Genomic DNA, 18,335 nt, shown 5'->3' on the forward strand with positions numbered 1-18,335 from the left:
TGTTTGCAGAAAAACACAAGGCAAAGAGAAATTGAGAGCCAGATGTTCAGCCTAGTGGCTCAGACACACGAGGGGCGCCCAGGTCCCACGGGGAGGTGCCTGGGTTCCATTACCGCCTGCAGCTTCCAGGTCCCTGCCTCCTGCTGCAAAGCCCGGGCTGCAGACCCAGGGGTACTGGCTCCAGGAACCCGCACTGGTGCCCACCAGGGGGTCTTTGATGGGTTTCATTGCTTCCCACAGACCCTGGTTTGGGCCTCAGCTTAGGGCTATCATGGTGGGCCTTTGGACGCTGTCTCTCCTCTTTCTGCCACTCAAATAAACACAGCTTTTTCAAATGTAAGTTTATCTTCGTGCAAAAACTGTGAAATCCCTAGTTTTTCATAGTATGCGTTTCCATAATATGAACTTTCTGACTCCACCTAATATATCTTATTTGCTTTTTCCCAAAGAAACATTCTTTTATTAATTTTTTCATACACAGAGAGGAGGAGAGACAGAGACCTTTTGTCCATTGATTCACTCCCCAGGTGGCCGCACCAGCCTGAGTTGCACCAATCCGCAGCCAGGAGCCAGGGGTCCCCTCCAGGTCTCCCACGTGAGTGCAGGGTCCCAAGTCATACTCGACTGCTTTCCCAGGCCACAAGCAGAGAGCTTGATGGGAAGTAGGGCTGCTGATATTAGAACTGACACCCGTATGGGACCCTGGCATGTGCAAGGCGAGGACCCCAGCTGCTAGGCTATTGTGCCAGGCCATGATTCATTAATTTTTAAAAGACAGAACATCAGACTAAAGCCAAGGGGATTAACTTGTTTATTTCATTTTATTTGAAAGGCTGAGAGAGACAGAAAGATCTTCCATCTGCTGGTTCACTCCCCAGATGTTTGTAACTGTCAAGGCTGGAGCCAGGAGCCAGCAGCTTAGTCCAGTGTCTCAAGTGCTTGAACCATCATCACGGGGCCTGGGTCTGCCCCGTGAGTGCCTGGCATCTAACCTGGGTTTGCCCCTGTGAGTGACCAGGACTGAAACTCACTGCCTTCCAGATTGTGAACTAGCAGGAAGCTTGGATTGGAGTTGTAGCTGGGAGTTGAACCAATCACAGCATTGTGATAAGGGTTGCACACATCCAAGTGCTGCTGGGATCTGTGCAGTAGGTGTGGATGGCACGAAGGTGTAAAGAGAACAGCTCCCCTGCTTGACAGGGCCCGGGGGAGCTTCCAGCTGTTTGGCAGGACCCAGCAGATTTCTCTCTGACCACCTTGACGTGGTCTCACCCCCATTTGCATGGACACCCAAGCACCCCGCTAAGAATTCTGTAATCTATTGAGGCATTGTTGTTTGCCCCTGTGAGATGGCTTTGGCAACTAATGTGAGCTTGAGAGTTAATGTCACTGATAATGTCTTGGTGAGTGGGCCTTCGACAATTTACATGCAGGAGCACAATTAAGCCCGTGCCATTTCTGGACACCTTATTGGGTACTTAACCATTGCCTCAGAATCTGTCCCAGACATGTAGCACACCTTCTGGGAAAGGGCTTGATAAATATTCTAAATATCAATGCAAGTGATGGGAGTGAGAGCTGAAACTGCTATGGCAAAAATATAGTCATTGTTATCTCAAAGGCTAGCCTGTCTTTGCAATTTTTAGGAGTGTAGGAAATGTAATTGTTTTAGATTTTAGGTTTTTTCCCTTGTAACCTATTTTCCCATTAAATGATGGGTAAATTGTAGAAATAGAAATGTGGTAGGAATGTACTACTGATTAGCAGGTAATCGCATGTGCCTTGGCCTTGGAGTCCTGGCTGTTGCTCCATGGCTGCTGTTGAAGAATGAATAATGGCTTGCTTCGAAGAATATGATTACAGTATTTTGCAGAATTATCTTTAGGGGCACCTGCTTAGCCTTGAAGTGCAGATGGAGTGACCAAATGTCTGTACCTGCCCCCCTTAGTCTTGAAGTAAAAACAGAATAATTAGTTGCTTGTGCAGAAGCTTGTGAGGTGTTTCAAGTAAATAAAAAGGACAGTTTTTTCTGGAGCTGGGGTGAGAACGCACCAAGTGTCTGTGTCTGTGTCTTTCTTTTTTGCTGACTCCATGCACCCTTCCCGAGCTCCGAACTCGGCTGGAGCTGGACTCCGGCAAAGTGGTATCTTTTTTTTCTTTTAAAGATTTATTTGTTTTGCCTTAAAGTCGGATTTCAGCAAAGAATGGACGGACAAAGAGAGATCCTCCATCATCCAAAGGGCTGCAATGGCCAGAGCTGGGTTTGTTCTATGCCGGGAGTCAGGAATCTCCTCCAGGTCTCCCACGTGAGTGCTGGGTCCACCGCCCTCCCCTGGAGCTTTCCGAGGGCATCAGCAGGGAGCTCACATTGGAACTGGGGCCCACACGTAATGGCAGTACCATAGGCAGAAGATTAAGCCTGCCATGTCACCACGCCAGCCCCCAAAGCAGTGTCCCACTCTATCCTGTTTGTTCATCTTCGTAAACAGAACACACTCTGATTATCGTGCTGTTTCGGCTAACACTAGCACAAGGCTTGCATTGCTCAGGAATTCTGCCACGGTTTCACCTGACTAAACCCAGCCGGCAATCCTCGGAGTCTCACCCCTGCGGAGGGGTGAAGTAACAGCGGCACCCAGGAGCTCGGTCGCTTGTCCAAGGACGCACAGTGCCCTGGAGACGGGCCCAGACCCGGCACCGCCGTGAGCTCACTGCTGTGTCCCAGACCTCACGGGATGCTCAGGCACACTCCTCACCGTTCCCTCCAGACCAAAGCTTTCCCACTTTCGTGTGGCACCCACCACATTCTTCCCCACGGACAGCACACCAGGAAGTTTCAAAGGATTTCATGTTTGGACAAATTCCTCCCGATCGTAGGCCAAGGTAGGCAAAGGGTTCTGACTGATCAGGGAATCGGTGCGTGGTGTTCGCGCAGGAACCCCTCCCTCCCCACCAAATGCAACCTAAAATGTTAATATCTCTGCTGCAAATGGGTCATCAGCACGTGTAATAAATGTAGCCTCTGGTCACGTGTGTGTGTGCACACATAATGGCAAGAAATTAAGGCATTTTAATTGGGGCCACGGGGCCGGCGGGATTTCTGGGCTGCCCCACTGCTGACCCAGCTCTCTGCTATTGGTCTGGGAAAAGCAGATCTCTCTCTTCCCCCGCTCTCACCCCGTCCCTTTTGCTCACACTCTCTCCCTCTCTCTGTTGTTATCTCTCCCCCACTCTTGCTATGAAACTCTTTCAAAATAAATTAAATCCTTAACCAAAAAGTTATACAACATGCAAACAGTATATTTGGGCCCATGATCTAAGCATCTCATTTAAGTCATTTACCTGAGAAGTAGAACTCAAAGACAGACCAGAAGACAACTCCCACCTTGGCTCACTCCCCACGTGCCCACGATGGCCGGGGCTGAGCCGCAGGGAAGCTGGGAGCTGGCACCTCAACCCAGGCCTCCCATCTGGGTGGCAGAAACCCAACTACTTAGGAATCATGGCTGTCTCAAAAGACTTGCCTCAGCAGGAAGCTGGAGTCGGGCTCAAACCCAACCCTCTCATGTGAGATCTTGACAGCGTAACCAGTCGGTCCCATGCCTGCCCCAACCATCCTGACTTAATAGTTCTCGCCTTTATTCATCGCTTAGTGAGGAAGCAGTACTTTTAATCCCTGCTGTTTTTGGAGAGTAGGATGTCTCGACCTCAGTGCTGCTGACATGTTAAGGTTGGGTAACTTTTACAGGCGGGGAGTGGTTCTGGAGACCAAGGACTTCCCATGGGACACCTGATCTCAGACGCAGGGTGGCACCCAAAGAAGCCTGGCCACACGTTCCCTGGGGAGTGGGCCAGTGGGGCATGGAGGACGACTCACCTGCACAAACCCATCAGTGCGCAACCCAGCAGGCTCATGTCTTGCTGTGTTCCATCCCTAATTGTTTCAAAGTCCTCAAGTCTTTGAGATTGTACCAGTTCTCCTTGGTATGGATTCTCTTTCTCTCCTGGGCTCACCCAGTGACATTTCCAGGCCATCTGAAGGCCACATGCTGGCTGCGGCAGGGAGCTCTGCGAGTTCCAGGGAGGGGAGGTAGCAGAACAAGACTTTGATTACACTGGCAGAAAGGATCAGTTCAGAATGCCGACTGGATGCTGGCTGGGGCTCCTGCACCGCACCTCGGATCCTGGCTCCACTTCTCATGTAGATTTCTGCTAAGATGCAGCTTGCATAGTAGCAGACAACGGCTCGGCCAGCTGAGCTGGGTTGAAGTCCTGGCTCTAGCCTGGCCTAGCCCAGGATGTTTGGGGAGTCAGCAAATAGCAGAGTTCGCTCGTTCTCTCTCACATACACACATTCTCTTTCAAATAAAATAAAGAAATCAAAGTTTTATAAAACAGCGCTGGCTAGAGATGCCAGCTGGCTTTTATTGCTTATCTATGTGGGTTTTACATATATATTCATGTATGAATCAGGAAATTATCATTTCTGTTATTTGAGAGAGAATGAAAATTAAGCAAGATCTCCCACGGCTATTTCTGGTTGACCTTTAACCTTGAAGTCCGGTGACTCAATAACGTCAATGACTGATATTGAGTCCGTGCTGAAGCTGCGCCAAGGGCTGCACTCTGTCCTCTGAGCTCACAGCAGCGTGTCACGTGTTCCCTGTCATCCTCTCCATCACAGCTGATGGGGTGGGCTAGCTTGCCCGAGTGTGTGTTTGTGATAAAGTGAAATGCAGATTCCAACTCAGGCAGTGTGTCTCCAAGGTTTTTGGTGTGTGTGTGTGTATAAGCACACGTGTTTACATATTTATGCAGTTTTCCATTGTACTAAAATACATGTAACATGAAACTTCACCATCTGAACCACTTTGTTGAGGATCTATTTATCATTCAAAAGGCAGAGTGACAGAGAAAGAGAGATCTTCCCATCTGCTGGTTCACTCCCCTTGTTTCACAAATGTCAAGTCTAAGGCAGGTTGGAAGCAGGACCCAGGGACTCGATCCACGTGCCCCAAGCACTTGGGCCAGCAGGTGTATTCACAGGAAGCTGGGTTGGAAGGGGAGAGCCAGGATTCAGAATAGCTTATTCCTTGGAAGGCTGAAAAACAGGGGCTCATTGTGCGGCACGGCGATGCCGGCACCCACTCAGCCCTGTTAAGCGTCTTATTCAGAGGCGTTCAATGCAGTCATGGCTGTGTGCTGTCATCACCACCAGCCAGCCACAGAATTCTCCTCATCTTGCAAAACTGAAACTCCATACTCATCAAACCCTAGCTCCTTGGTTCTCCCTTCATCCTAGACCTTGGCACCCATCGTCCTGCTGCTGTCCCTGCGAGCCTGATGACCACAGGCGCCCAGTTTGTGGAATTCTGCGGTACTCGCCTTTTGTGGCTTGCTGTGTTAAGCCCAGAGTCCTCAGGTTCCCACAGCACGTGTCAGAATTCTCTTCCTTGTCAAGGCTAGGTGTGTGACCCTCATTTCGTGTGGCCATTTGCCTGTCACGAGAACCTTGGGTTACCTCTACCTGGGCTGTTGTGAATAACGCTGCTGTAACTAGTTGTGTTCAAAGATGTCTTTTGAGTACACACCAGGAGTGGAAGTGATGAGCTTATGATATTCTGTGTGTGTTTTTTTTTTTACTTAAAAACTTAAAAAAAAAAATTATTGATCTATTTTCAATGCATTTGAACGACAGACACATACCACAAGATGTTCTATCTGAGGGTTCACGCTCCCCGTGCCTACGACAGCTGGGGCCACACCAAGCCAGAAGCAGGAATTCCATGCAGTTCTCCCATGACGGTGGCACCAGCCCAACTGCTTCAGCCATCATTACTGCTACCCAGGAAGCTGCAACTGGAAGAAAAGCTGACATCCAAACCACAGCACCCCTGCCGGCTGGCATTCCAAGCCAAGGGCTCCACTGGGATGCCGGCTAGGGCCCGAGCAAGGGTTCCACTAGGATTTCTGCTGGTGCCCCGGGCGAGGGCTCCGCTGGGATGTCAGCTGGTGACCTGGGTAAGGGCTCCCCTGTGATGCCGGCTGGCGCCCCATGAGAGGGCTCCACTGGGATGCCTGCTGTCGCCCTGGGTGAGGGCTCCACTGGGATGCTGGCTGGCACCCTGGGCTAGGGCTCCACTGGGGGAACCTGCTGGCACCCCAGGCGAGGGCTCCACTTGGATGCCGGCTGGCTCCTCAGTCAAGGGCTCCACTTGGATGTCGGCTAGCACCTTGGGCGAGGGCTCCACTGGGGTACCTGCTGGCACCCCTGGCCACGGTTCCACTGGGTCCGCACCTGTGTAGTTTTTGAGTTGGTGTTAACTCTTTCCTCCACGATTGTGGCACCATTATACATGCTTACCAACAGCACACAAGGCTCTGGCTTCTCCAGCCGCCTGGGCGGGTGTGAGGGCAATGCTGAGGTTTTGAATTTAGTTATGTGGCCAGCCTTTCTCTTCCAGGCCTTTCCTCCTTAATCTCATAGGAGTCTTGCCCATGCATGCAAGCATACACAAACACAATGGATTCCTGTCCAGAGCATTCCTCGTTGCGCTCAGCTTGTTGGTTGCTCGGCAAGCTGGGTGTGTGGTTGGTGGGGAGCGCTGTGCTGGGTCACACATCGCCCACTTCTCTCTCTGGCCCCAGGCTCCTGGCACCAAGACCTACTCCCTTCTCCACTCACCAGGGTCTTTGCAAGAATTTAGAAGACATCCGGAAATCAATCACGTCCCAGGGATCTGCCTGATTTGATGCCATTCATTTTACTGGGAATGATCCCATAGGAAGCCTGTCCCAACTTGATCAAGGGCCCTGGCAACTTCTCCACCTGGCATCCAGAGCCTGGGCAGCAGGTGTGGTTGCCTGAGCAGAGAGGTGTGACTCAGCCTGCCCACGACTCAGCAGTGGCCCAGCCCTGGGCGGGGTGGCTCTCGCCTCCTGGTTTTCCTCTGTCTGCTTCTGTGCTTCCAGGCGGCCTGGGAAACAGGCGCTGGAATGACAAGGCTGTGAGTCATGGCCTGCCCGCCCGGGCGGCTCTGGAGTGAACCGGCGTCTCCAGGTCCCCGCAGCCGAGCTCATGGCAGCCTGCAGGGGCACCCCAGCCAGAGCCAGCTCTGAGCGCTGTCAGCAAACTCCCAACTCCCGGGCCCATTGCTGAGGCCCAGGAGGCAGAGTCTGTGACTGCTGAGGAAGAGTCCGTTTTACTGGTACGATTAGTATCTCTTTGCGAGCCAGAGACAGAGAGAGGGAGAGAATGCTCCCATCTGCTGGCTTGCGCTCCCCCCAGGCATCTGCCACGGCCAGCCTGGAACTACAGACACAGTGCAGGTCCCGCAGTGGGAGCAGGCACCCAGCTGCCCGAGCCAGCACTGCCACTCCCACCCCCACCTGGGATCCACACCCGCAGAAAGCCAGGATCCCACCCACGAAGCCAATGCCTGCCCAGAATTTTGGCTAGATAATAGAATTTTAGTATATAATATCATAACATTACAATACATAAATTATTACTATATATCTAATTTTATGATGTTGTATCCTGTGTTTATTAGTATTATTTTGTTATATAGTATATTTTAATGGTATTTATTATACTGTGAAATCATATTGTGCATTATAGAATATAGCTATGTAATTTTAGATGTATGATCTGGGATTTCAGGGCTACAATGGTGTGTGACATCAGTCTTACCCAGCGTTGTGGAACTGGCTCAGCAGAGCCAGCTGTTAAGCTCTCAGAAAATTTGCCAGCCAGGTGATGCCAGCTGGCAGTTTGCCTTCAGTGGGGTCATCTGCACTGCCGAGACTGGCACACAGTGTAAGGCACACCTTTCCTCCCCTGCTCCCCCAAAAGCTCATTGTCAGAAAACGCTTATCAGGAAATCATCAATCTTATCCTAACCCTTCATTTAGACCATGAGGAAATTGAGGCCTAGAGAGAGGAAGCGAGACAATGACTTGCCTGGGGTCACGCTATTAATCAGGAACAGAATTTGGAACCCATACCTTTGGCATCCTATTTCAGCGAGTGGATACCTAAGGCAGAAGCCCTGGCGCCCAAGCCGTGACCTGTCAAGAAGCAAACCACAAGGGCCTTGGTGCAGTATCAGTTGGCAGTGAGGGAGTTATCAAAACAAGTCCTCAAGGGAAAGAGAAGGCCCATAGACCCTCCTCGAATTCCCTCTAGAACTCCCTCTGGAATTCCACGCGTTTGTAACAGCCTCAGCAAGGACAGGCTTAGCGCGCTCCAGGGAAAGTGGTCCATCTGGGAGACTGGGAGGGGACAGTGCGGCTGCAAGGAGGAAGGACCGGAGCGCATGTGTGTGGACGCCATCGTTGGGGTGAGTTATCAGACGGCTGCTCTCATGCCTTGTGACCAGAGTGGGCCACGCAGAAGCATGGATGCACACACGTTTGTACTGTGCGGTTGCCCAACTGAGTTTCAAGTTGTGGGTTGGGACTTCAGGGAGACACCATGGCCAGCTGATACACGGAAAGAGTAGGAGAAGAGACATTCCAAACGGGATGCGAGACTTGACCCCAGAAAGTGGGGGACATGGGGAGAGGGGAGGGGCAGCAAGAGTTGTACTTCTGTGTGGGCCATTGATCACTCGGGGAGACCAGGGGGGAGCCTGGAGCCAAGAGAAAGCAGGAGCAGGTGCAGGATCCTGAGCAGGGCCGTGGACCCCGTGTCCTCCACGCTCACACTGTGACTGCTCACAGCTGGCGTCGTCACACCTGCCTCGGGACAGTCATGTTCCACCAACAGCCACATGTACCCTTTCTACCTTGCGCCTCTATCCTTCACCCCCATGGTTCTGGCGACAGCCAAGTCTGCTGTCTCCCCAGCACTTTGCGACTGCCCTGCAGTGGTTGTCCTATCTCTCTGATCTGTCATTGCACTCTTGGCCCTATGTGTAGTCCTGGGTTCATTGGAAGGGTGACACGACCCGAGTGTCCCTGACCAAGACAGGAGGCCCTTCAAGTCGTGGATAGGAATAGAGATAATCCACGCTATGCTGGCCAGACTCCACGGCCAGCTGCAGAGGCAGACACCCCTCGGGGAGGGGCACAGAAGCCAACCGTAACGAGGGGAGAAAGACCAGAACACACTGGAAGCAGGAGTGTGCCGCGTTTCACCCGCCCTGTGTTGAGAAACCCTTGATGCTCCCAAGGGCAAGCTGGCTGCTCTGGCATCAGAAGTGTCTGCCTTGTTCTCTGCTACTGCTTAGAAAGGTCTTTTTTTCCTCAGTCAGAGGGAGACAAGGGCAAGGTCCTATCGAGCTTTTACAAAAATATTGAAGAGGGCCCAGCGCAGTGGCGCAGTGGTTAAGGTCCTCGCCTTGCACGCCCGGGATCCCATATGGGCGCCGGTTCTAATCCCGGCAGCCCCGCTTCCCTTCCAGCTCCCTGCCTGTGGCCCGGGAAAGCAGTCGAGGACGGCCCAAAGCTTTGAGACCCTGCACCCGCGTGGGAGACCTGGAAGAGGCTCCTGGCTTCGGATCGGCATAGCATCGGCCATTGTGCTCACTTGGGGAGTGAATCATCGGACAGAAGATCTTCCTCTCTATCTCTCCTCTCAGTATATCTGCCTTTCCAATAAAAATAAAATAAATCTTTAAAAAAAGTTGAAGAAATGGTAGCAGGCTCAGGAGCTGTCGGTTGTGCAGTGGAATTCCTTTCCCTAACTTCTGATCCTTACCACTGTCTCCATTCTCCTCCTACACCCTCCAGGGCCCCTGTGATTCCTCCTCCCCTCTCCCCATCAGATGTTTCACAAGGCTGAGCTCCAGCGTCCTTGCTGTCAGTCTGCCCTCATTGGAACCATGGTCGTTAGAACTCCAGCTGGGACCCCGGGAGGGTGACACCACCTGCCCTTCTCCAGATCCACCCGGACAGGTAATTGTCTCAGCTCAGTATTTGCAAAAGGGAATTTTTTTTTTCCAGTCCAAGCTCAGGAAGTTGCAGTTGGCCTTGGCCTCTGTCCCCACCCTCTGGCCTGAGGTCAGAAGCCTCTGGACTCCGTGTCCCCTGCTTTCCCAGTCCCTGTGTCCCCACCCCATCCAACCCATCCAAGGTGCCACCATCTCTTCTAGCATTATTACAAAGCCCTCCGACCTGGCCTCCCTCCTGCCCCTCTGTCCACTCATCCTAAATCAAAGCTGGGTCAGCCCTGACCGATTTCCAGTGGAGGATTTCTGCCCTTCTGCCTGGTACCTGGCTCTGCTGGCCGTCACAGCCACAGGTGACACCCCTTGACCAGAACCTGTGCTGCTGCCACTCCCCGGACAGGACCTCAGGCCTCCCTCCTGCTGCTTCTCTGGGGTCTCTCTGCAGGCAACCTCACTGGCAAAGTGGAGCTGCTGTGTGTGCTGGGAAGAGCCCAGAGCACAGTAACCCGCCTGCCCGTGTCTGATCCAGTTCCCAGCGACTGCATCGGGAGAAGGCAGCGAGACACGGCGGGGCTGCCTGGGCTCCTGCCACCCACATGGCTGATGTGGATGAAGCTGCCGGCTCCAGGCTTCCACCAGGCTCAACCCCTGCCAGTGTGGTCATTTGGAGAGTAACAGAAAGATGCAAGATTTGGTTGTGTCCTCTCTCTTCCTCCCTCTGTGTATGTGTTGTTCTGCCTTTCAAATAATCTACACTGTCACGCCTTGGCACCACCACGAGTCGCTGCGAGGCTCTGCCTGCCCCAGCAGATCCCAGAATCCACAGTTGGATTCCTCAGATTCCGAGAAGGGTAGGGTTTGCAGAGAATGGCCACCTACCCTGCTGTGTCCGTAAAGGAACTTCTAGATGATTTGTGGTGCATAACACACACACAGTCTCCTAACGTTATTGCAGCATACTGTTCAAGAACTCGTGACCAGGGTTACCTGTGGCTAGTATTTCCTTTCACTCAGCCAGTTAACTCTTCAGTAAGAACAGCAGGGGAGTGTGGCCAAAGGCGCCGACAGCTCAAAGCAGCAAGGCCTGTGGCGGGCTGCAGCATCGAGGCTGAGTTTGGAGTGTGGTGCTTTTTTTTTTCCCAGAGTTTTTATTTTAAGGTTTATTTGTTTTGTGTGATTTTTTTTTTTATTGGAAGGGCTGATCAGATTTACAGAGAAAAGGATAAACAAAGATCTTCCCTCTGCTGGTGCACTTTTCCACGCAGCAACGACGGTTGGCGCTGAGCTGATCCAAAGCCAAGAGCCAGCAGCTTCTTCTGGCTTTCTCATACTGGTACAGGGTCCCAAGGCTTTGGGCCATCCTCCACTGCTTTCCCAGGCCACAGGCAGGGAGCTGGAAGGAAGGTGGGGCCACCGGGATTAGAACCGGCGCCCATATGGGATCCCAGTCTTGCATGGTGAGAATTGGGCCACTGAGCCTTCACACCAGGCCCTATGGTTCTTTTGTTTTTGTTTAAAAATGGGACACAAGAACTCTTGCATCGTAGATTTCACTAGTAGGACTTGTTTATCACAGGAGCGTCTGCTGGGACCCTGGTCCACAGCTCCCGTGTCAGTAAGAGGTGGGTAGACCAGCTGTCTCTAGCATCAGCTAGGCTATTTGTTAAGTCAGTAGGACTTGGGGAAAGAGCCATGCCTGTCTTTGTCAGGGCCATTCTGATGCAGCAAGAACAACCCTGGAGGTGTGGATTCTGCCTGCATCAAGGATTAGCACTGGATTTGTGTTTGTATCCCGGAGTTCTCGCAGGCAGCATGCCAGGTCTTCCCCATAGCTTGTATCCTAAGCCATCCTTGCTTTCTGAACACAGGTGAGATATTTGCATAACATAGATTCCCCTGTGTAACCGATTCTGGGAATTCTAATCAAATTGGCATCATTAGCATCTTGCAGGACTCTGAAAAGAACAGAAAATATCATAACCATGTGCCATGTGCTGACTGACAGTGTGCTGGGCTGTGCCATGTACCAGATGACAGGGTGTTCCTACATTTAGAACCTTGGCAGAGTACTTTCCAAGTGAAGGACTTGGGCTCTGAAGTACCCACGCAATCTGGGTAGACATATCCCCTCGACTTCAAATACGGCAGTTGTTTCGTAAACGGGCAGAAGCCGAGTATGGAATAATCACTTAGAAAGAACTCCTTGTTCTCTGCCCTACCACTTCTCCCTTGCTCTCTTCAGAAAAACAAACAAAATCAGGGGTTCTTAGGCCTCAGAAAGCAATTCCCTGAGAGAACTCAAAGTTGATGCATCCTTGCATGTGTAATGTGGATAAATGGATGGAACTCTGTGCGGTCTGCACCCGAGGAGATGGCTCAGCAGGGTTGAGAGGCACGGAGGACCCGCAGCAGGTGTCCTGTGAGGGCCTGAGGGCAGAAGGCTGGCACCCGGAGGCTTCTGGGGAGGAATGCAGGTGTTTGAATGCTCCCGTTGGAAAGGTACAATTTACACGGCTTATTTACACAGCATCGCAGAGATCCAAGGCCTCAGAAATGGTCCTTTCAAACTTTCGTTACAAAGCTGGAATAATCAGAGCAATGTGCTACTGGCGGAGCAGCCAATACAGAGAACAAGGAATAGAAAAGAATCCAGCATTAAATCCACCTGCCTACGCTTGAACCAAGTCCATTCAGTGGCTGTGGGTTGTGGAGGGTTTGGCCCCCAACCTCGAGTCTCAATTTACAGTTTAAACGAATCCACCTCTCCTGCCCCCCAGAAGGCTTATACTGCTGGCGTTGAGAGTCTAGCGGGCAGTGCTGCTGCCCAGGACATTCTGCAGGTAGTCCAGGCATGCCCCCAGGAGGCACTGCTCCTGCCCACAGGTTAGACAGCCCACCCACTCTCTCCCACCACATGACTATTCTCACACGCTGTGCCATGCCGTCCGCCAGAGCCTGGGGCCTCCAGGCGTGGACTGTGAACCTCCAAACCCTAAGTTATGCCTCTTTTCTTCACGAGCAGCTTCTCCGGGGTCCTCGGTGCAGGGATGCGAGGCTGACACCATGGGGAGCAACAAGCTACTCAACAAATGCCACTGAAAAAAATGGATTCACACATGCAGAGGAGTTCAGTTGGTCCCCTGCTTCATACTATATACACTAATATGTAATATACATTTCATGATGTCTACGATATACAAAAATTTGTTTAAATGAATCAATGATCCAAATACTTACTAGAGATAAAACCATAATATTCATTGGAATAGCCACATCAGAGAAGCCAGAACACGCAGGCCAGCCATTGTGTGGCTCTATTAAATGGACTGTCCAAGACACAGGCCAATTAAAGCGGCTACCAGGGGCTGGAGGAAGAGGAGCAGGACGCTGCTTGACGCCCGTGGTTTCCCTCGGGGTCGTGGAAAGTTTCCCAAGCAGATGGTGGTGACAGTTACGCAAGACTGAATATACCGAATGCTGCTGAATTGCACACTTACAATGGTAAAGTTTATGTTACAGGTACTTTACCATAATAAACAAAAATTGCAAAAAAAAAAAAAAAAAGCAAAGTAAAAGGAGAGTTGGCAGAAAGGAGAAGTGATTGCAAAGTGACACAGTCTTCAGCATAGGAGCTTACTGGAGGAGTGAGCGGCGTGGACTTACCGGCCTTTTATTCCAAACACGCTTTGTGTTAGACACAAACATATTTCTATTTCTACATACTACATACACAGAAGTCACAGGCACAAAAGATTCGCTTGAGCAAATATGAGAGTAGCAGGAGCAAGGATCCTCGCTGCAGGTGGGGCTGCTCATCCACCTGCACAGCCGTGCCCGACGCTGACGCGGTGATGCCAAGCTCACGTCCTCTGCCGTCCTCCCGTCTGCATGCTGAAGCTGAAAGCCGAAAGCCCAGATCCAACCCAGTGCTACAAGATGACCAGCACCAGCTGCACGATGCCTGCTTGCTTCCTGCCTCTCTGCAGAAAGAGAGGGAAAGACACACAGCCCTTTAAAATGCGTTTACTGGGCCCGGCGCGGTGGCGCAAGTGGTTAAGTCCTCGCCTTGCACGCCCGGGATCCCATATGGGCGCCGGTTCTAATCCCGGCAGCCCCACTTCCCTTCCAGCTCCCTGCCTGTGGCCTGGGAAAGCAGTTGAGGACGGCCCAAAGCTTTGGGACACTGCGCCCGCGTGGGAGACCCGGAAGAGGCTCCTGGCTTCGGATCGGCATAGTATCGGCCCGTTGCGGCTCACTTGGGGAGTGAATCATCGGACGGAAGATCTTCCTCTCTGTCTCTCCTCTCTGTATATCCGCCTTTCCAATGAAAAAATAATAATAAAAATAAAATCTTAAAAAAAAAAAAAAATGCGTTTACTTGGAAGGCAGAGAGGAACGACAGATCTCCCTTTTGCTGGTTCACTCCCAGTGCCCACGACAGTCCCGGAGGGTTGGGCCAGGCAGAGGCCAGAAGCCAGGAACTTGGGGTCTCCCAAGTTGGGGACAGGACAGCAACTAACTCAGATTCCCCCAAAGGATGTGCATTAGTCTTGAGGGGAAATGCCAGTAGAGTGCTGGTTCAAGTCCTGGCTGCTCCACTTTTGATCCAGCTTCCTGCTGCTAGCCTGGAGGGCATTAGGGGATGACCCAAGTGCTAGGGCCCTTCCACTAATGAGGGAGATCCAGAGGAGGCTCCTGGCTCCCAGCTTCCAAATGGCCTGATTCCAACTGCTGTGGCCATTTGGAAGATGAACCAGAAGATGGAGGATGTGTGTGTGTGTGTGTGTGTGTGACTTTGCCTTTCAAACAGATTAATATATATATGTATTTTTTTTTTAATGAGCGTCTTTAGGGCTGCCATTCCGGCACACTGGATAAAGCCGTTGCCCACAATGCTGGCATCCACATGGACAGTGGTTTGAGTCCCAGCTGCTCCACTTCTGATCCAGGTAAAGCAGCAGACTATGGCCCAAGCACCTGGGCTCCAGTCAGCACGTGTGAAAGCTGGAAGCAACCCCCGGCTTTGGCCCGACGCAGTCCTGGCCACTGCACAGCCGTCTGGGTAGCGAGCCAGTGCTGAAGATCTCTCTGTAACGCTGAAGGAATCTATGGGCACATGGCTCTTTTTAAATTTTTTGTTTTAAATTTTTTAAAAAAATTTTTACTAATATAAAGATAGCAGATTTCATATATTTAATAAATAAAATTCTAAGACAATGACCATACTTGCCTCCCTCCCTCAAGTCCCCTCCTTTCTTCTCTTCTTTCTCCTTTAATGTTTGCAATAGTTTTTTTTTTTTTCTTACACAGTTTTGGTGTTCTGTTAGACAAATATTCATGTATTTTCATTGGAAGGCGTATCTCCGGAGAGAAGGAAGACAGGAGAGAAAGATCTTCCATCCACTGGCTCACTCCCCAAGTAGCTGCAAAGGCCAGAGCTGAGCTGATCCAAAGCCAGGAGCTTCTTCCCGGTCTTCCACGAGGGACCAACCTTGACTGCTTTCCCAGGCCATACGTAGGGAGAGTTGGATGGGAAGTGCAGCCAGGACAGGAAGCCACAAATCAGCACGCACACGGGATGCAGGCACTTGCAGGTGAGGACGCCGCCATGGCCCCAGGCCCACAGCTGTAACAGCATCAGCGTACTTCTCAGCGTACCCTCCCACCGTCTCCTTCACTGCTGCCTCTTCCAACCACTCTGCAGTGTCACACGGATGGTTTAAAACCTTCCCTGGGAATAAGGAGCCCCGCGCAGGAGTCCTCACTGTTAAATGACAAGTTAGCTGCCTCAGCTGTGTGAACCTCCCGTAGGAAACGCCCCGGGCAAGGCAGAGGTGTGACTGAGGACCCTGGACGAGCTCTGCTCCGTTCTCTGCTCCACGCGAGGCTGGCCGTGAGAAGGCAGCACCCTCGCTAGGTTTTGCTTTATTTTGCTCGCTTTGTGCTGCTCAAGAAGTGTCTGCCCACGCACCCCCCATTAGACGGCTAAGCAGCAACTCCCAGAAGAGACGGGTTCAATTAGCATCACGCCTTTCATTACACTGCAAATTATATACTTCACACGTGTAATTATTTATTTTACGGCATTGTGCCATTCTATAGATAAACAAAGACTAAGAAAATGCCCTGGCTGTTCTGGGAGTGTCCTTCAGGTTGGGAGTTTCCCATTTTCTGGGAGAGTAATTGTCGCTGTAACCAATGACTAGGCTGGGACAAGCCTACAGATACACTGCTTGCCTGTTGCTGCATAGTACGCTCAGAAATCCCCCTCGTGAAGTGCTAGCACACACCTCCTCCTCGAGTACCAGGGCTGTTCACCGGTGCGAAACGCGGGTGTGATGGCGCCAGATGTCTGTCACCATGCGTTAAGGCAGACGGACACGCAGATTAACTCAAGGCCTGACAAAGACACAGAAGGAAGTGGACGGGTACGGGAAGGGGCTAGAGGACTTCTTGGGAAGCAGCTGGGTCTGTTCAAGAGCCGGTGGGCATGTTCAAGGCCTACCAAGGTCAGCCCAGCCAGGATGAGTGACCAGCAGGTTAAAGGCGCAATCAAGAGTGGTGAGTTTTGGATAACTCCTTGCAGATCAATAGTGCTGTGAGTGGAGTCGGGTCAATGGAAAGAGACGCTGCAGAGGTAGAACTAGAAGGCAGAATAAGGCCTGGGATTTCTCTGCTTCATTTTCCTCACATTGTGACGCAGGAAGCCACTACTTGTCCATTCAGCTCCTAGCCGATCCTAGCATTCTGGGCTGCGAGGTCGAACAGAGGTGTAGCAGCAGCCTGCGGGGCCAAGGAGCCAAACCACAGATGTGGTGTGCAGACGCACCCGAAACCCAGGAACATGGCTCTGCCCAGTGAGGGGGCCAGCTTCGTGCCCCCTGGGACACCAGCTTCCAACATGAGCACCAGCTGGAATCCCAGCTGCTCCGCTTCCAATCTAGCTCCTTGCTAAGGCAACTGAAAGAGCAGTGGAGGATGGCCCAAGTGCTTGGCCTGCACCCACAGGAGAGACCCAGGGAAGGCTCCTCCTGGCTTCAGCCTGGCCTAGCTCGAGCTGCTTCAGGTATTTGTGGAGTGAACCAGCAGATGGAAGATCCTCTCTCTCTCTCTCACCCGCTCTCTCCCTCATATTCCTCTCCATTGTCTTATCTCATTAAATTCTCTTTTTTTTTAGTAAAAGAAAAATTTAGATAGCCAATTTGTCCTCCAGCAAAGAGCAAAACAAGGACCTCCAGAAGTGGCTGCTGGACATGAGTGATGCCAGGGCCTGCTGGCGGCTCCCTAGATGTCCTGGGTCCAGACAGCCGGGCCTGGCACTGAGGAAGAGGTGCAGCGAGCGTGGCGTGTGGCACAAGGAGAGCAGTATACAGTGAGGCCGTGGAGTCCAGCACCCCTTTAGGGAGGGTCCTTCTTCTCTGGGAGGGCTGCTGCTCGGACGCCCACAGGTCACCATCATTCCTGGCAGCATAAGTTTTCTGCTCCCCAGACCCTCCGGGGAGGCATCCCCTAGGGCCCCCTGGGGAGTTCCCCCCTCCCCCCCTGCTTCCTTCCGCATCCTTCCTTTGAAATCCCTTTGAATCACGGACACTCAACAAATCATATTCCCACTGTAGAGCAAATAGCGCTGGAGTGAGTAATGACAGCCCCCACCTGAGAAAGGGGAAGGAGAGGGAAGCTCCCGCTTGGAAAGCTGCCCAGCGCTGCTCTTGGGGGGTGTGTGCTCAAATACAGGGGGTCTTCACAAAGTTCGTGGGATTCATGTGTGACAAGAAAAAAGCCAAAACACTGTGCCAGCCTCCGGAGAGTTTCATACCGAAACAAACCCTTACTTTCCGATCTGCAGTTTCTAAAATACCTGCACAAGGAATCCTCCAAAATTCCTGGGAGGCAGGCATTGCTAACCCTTTTTGCACACACAGATGTCACCGCAAAGTCCCTGTGATCCTGGGAACTCTGAGCCGAGCATCCTGCACCGCAGGGGCCTGCCAAAAGATGCATGGTTCAGCCAAATCCTTGGCCCTGTCCAGCTTGATAAAGGATTACGTAGTGTTTCCTGACCTTTAACCTTTTTTAGAATTTGAAAATTAGAGTGTGCATGTGCTGTGTTTGAGACACTCTCGATCCCGCATTCCATGGAGTGAGGCGTTGGATGAAGGTCAGCAGATCTTCTACATAACGTGACATTGCTACCTTCACCCCCAAACAGAAAACCACCACCACTCCACTTAACCAGCGTTCTTTCTTCTTTTTCAAAGATGTCTTTATTTCTACTTGAAAGAGTTACACAGAGAGAAAAGGAGAGACAAAGAGACAGAAAGAGAGATCCTGAATTTACTGGGTCACTCCCGAGTTACAAGAGCCAGAGCTGGGCCAGTCCAAAGCTGGGAGCCAGGAGTTTCCTCTGGGTCTCACTGGTGCTCACAGGGGCCCAAGGCCTTG

The sequence above is a fragment of the Ochotona curzoniae genome, unplaced genomic scaffold (genome assembly GCF_017591425.1).
Source record: "Ochotona curzoniae isolate NIBS_2020 unplaced genomic scaffold, NIBS_Ocur_1.0 contig_4064, whole genome shotgun sequence".
NCBI classification, from domain to species: Eukaryota; Metazoa; Chordata; class Mammalia; order Lagomorpha; family Ochotonidae; genus Ochotona; species Ochotona curzoniae.